The sequence below is a fragment of the Adiantum capillus-veneris genome, chromosome 2, assembly GCF_014529385.1.
Source record: "Adiantum capillus-veneris isolate H3 chromosome 2, ASM1452938v2, whole genome shotgun sequence".
NCBI classification, from domain to species: domain Eukaryota; kingdom Viridiplantae; phylum Streptophyta; class Polypodiopsida; order Polypodiales; family Pteridaceae; genus Adiantum; species Adiantum capillus-veneris.
The window spans coordinates 133,601,635-133,604,737 of NC_140932.1; positions in this window are offsets into that span (position 1 = coordinate 133,601,635).

Below are 3,103 nucleotides of genomic sequence, written 5' to 3' on the forward strand. Positions count from 1 at the left end.
GTACCCGTGAGTCCTAGGCTAGAGCTGAGTGTGCTTCCACGCCAAAGTCTGTATCAATTCTTTGAGATAGTCGAGTCATATGTTGTGGTCTGCTAGTCATATGTTCTGGTCTGCTGTTGTGTCTCTATGAGCTCATTTGTTGTCTATTTTTTCCTTTGTTTTCAGTGTGTTTTGAGTGAGATTGTCACACACATTGCACTAAGGAGCCCCACTGTAGAGAGCACGACACACTATCCACGCTATAGGTGCTCTCATTTTGGCGACCACGATGGGATCTCAACTGAAGTCTCACTCTCTATTGAGAATACAAACAGTGAAGCTAGTGGTTTTTACCTAGCTTCACCTACCTTGCCTTATATTGCGTGGTCTGCTGGTCTGGTTTCCTCTCGCCCTGGTCCAACTAGTCTAGTCCTCTCTTGCCCTGGTCCAACGAGCCCTCGTCCCTGGACTAGTCCTTCCTCGACCCTGGTCTAGTCCTCCTCGACCCTAGTCTAGTCCTCCTCGTCCCTGGTCCAGCCTGGTTCTAGTCACTTGCCTGGTCTAGTAGAGTCTAGACCTGTCTCCAGCTAGTTAAAGGTTTTCTTGCCGCCCAAAGCTTGGTTGGATTGGTGGTCACTGCATGACACATACAAGGCGGTTAGTCGAGCATCAAAGTGCACTACTGAGTCCTCTGAAGTACTACAATAGAAGACGACCCTTGGTACCTAGTAGAAGTCCATCAACCTTATCACCCATACCTCCACATACGACATCACCCATTCCTCCATCCGGTTCCACATCTTCCCGATCGCCTTTCCTAGTAAAGCTTTCTCCTATTCTCTTACAGCAGGCTATTGAGCAACGAGCTCCTTAGTAAGGGGCCATGGAGGCGTTGTGTTTTGGCCAAGGTAAACATCAAGTTTCCTACCTTCAAAGGACTCTCTTCAAAAGATGCTGACGACCATGCAAGGAGGTTTATATCTATATGTAGGGGTCGTGGTCTTAACAAGGAAGATGCTTATTTGGTACGGTTTCCATCAAGCTTAGATGGCTTAGCAGACAAATGGTACAACCAGTTTGCAGAGAACCATTTTGCAACTTGGGCAGCCTTAAGACAACAGTTCTGTGCAGCATTCAGGCCAGGTGACTACCAGGAGAAGGTTTTGGGATGAGTTGGCCAACATGGTGCTCCGAGACTTTTGCAGAACTTATGACTAAAACCAAGTCTCTGGTTGCCAAGCTTCCCCAACAACCCGGTGAATTTATGGTTAAGAAGTGGGTGGAGAAGGCGCTTCCCAAAACTTCTCAGCAAAAACTTTGAGAGAGTCTCCGACCCAACGCCACTCTAGAGGAGTTCATCGCAGCTGCTACTAGGATGAGGGGGCTAGGAAGCTATTCACAACTCTCCTTAGGTAGAGACCCCCTCAGTGTCTTTGGAAAGTCCTTCTGATCCTTTAACTTCTTTACGTAGGGAATTGGAAGTCCTAAAGTTACAGCGAGCTCTTCAAGAGGAGAGGTCCTTCTCTCTTAGACACAAGAAGCCTCCACATCATGAGGCATTGGAACAGATCAAGCGTGAGCTGGTCTTAGCAGGAGACTAAGGCTATCGTTTGGTGTAACTCATGCCGCTCTCCAGGGCACCCTCCACATGAATGCCCCCTTCGGGTTTACTGCCACTTTTCTGAGAAGTCTAGACATGAGGACAAGGACTGCTAGTACCTCAAGGGATTGCGACAAATACAGCAAAGTCTTGGTCCTAGTCTTCAACAAGGGTCAGCACTTGCATCCAACATGGTTTCTCCCTGTGGCCATCCACACCATATGCCACCTTCATTGATAGCCCCTCCTATGCAAGGTATGCAAAGTACCTTTCCGTCTCAAAGCTTTTATCATACCCATGCTCCATCATCACCTCAAAACTTCTATGCCTCCACCTCCAACTCCATGCACCACGAGCAAGGACCACCTTGCCCTTCGACTCACCCATTGAATTGGCCCATTTTATGCTACAGATGCGGGGAATATGGTCATTACCAAATAAAATTCCCTCTGCCCGAAGGGTCCCCTCCCTGCCGCCATTGCCCCCATAACGAAGGATCACTACAGTAAGGATTTCCCTAAAATTTGTGCATCCAGGCTTCGAACCCAAGTCAAAGCCAGAATGAGTTTGCCTTTCCCAAGCTCAATTTGATAGCAGTTAGCACCGTTTCTCAGCTGCCCCCTTCTACCCACGTGGTTACCCCTCAAAATAAGCCACCGAAGTTGGTAGAGGAGCCATCGGGCGTCCTCACTCGGCCAAGAGAGCCGCTCTCGGTCTTAACATTCCAACAAGTTCAACTCCCCACAGATTCTCACACCAGTGGATACCCTACCTTCAGCTGTTAACAAGACATCCCCTAGTGCCATGAAGGAATCCAAATCTTTGCTCTCCAATATTGATGAAGCTTTCTTGGAAGCAGTTTCAGATCTACAGAAGATCAAGGTACCAGAGAAATAGAACAAGAAAAGCTTACAACAGAGACAGTCTTGAAGAACACTTTCCAACAAGTGTCCCTCTATGACATGTTGCGGCTAGATGTGAGTTTCAGAAGTGACACCCTTGCAGTTATTCAGTCACTTTACCCTAGAGCAGGTCCTAGTGGCGGGAACCTCCCAGTGCGATCGTCAGTGTCCTATATGATATCCAATCCTGCTGCTCCACTCACTGATTATAGAAGCCCTCGCCTGACAGTGTCCGTTTTGGGTCGGCAATTCTCGGGAGTGATAGTGGATGGTGGATCTGGCATCAACCTGATGCCCGAGTTCACTATGTTAGCTCTAGGTCTACAGCCTACTCGCCCTGCTCCATTCACAGTTACATTGGCCGACCAACGGACAGTCTACCCAGTGGGCATAGTGGACAATGTGCCTCTGTAGGTACAAGACTTTACTTTTAACTTGGATTTTGTTGTGGTTTGTCTTCCCCAGGTTGAGGGCGGATTTCCCTTGCTCATTGGAAGACCATGGCTGCGACACACTAAAGCACTTCATGATTGGGGAAACGATGCAATGTGGATACATACTTCTGGCTCCCCGATGCAACCCATTCTCTTAAAAGGAGGTATGGATCCCGTGGTGCAGCAAG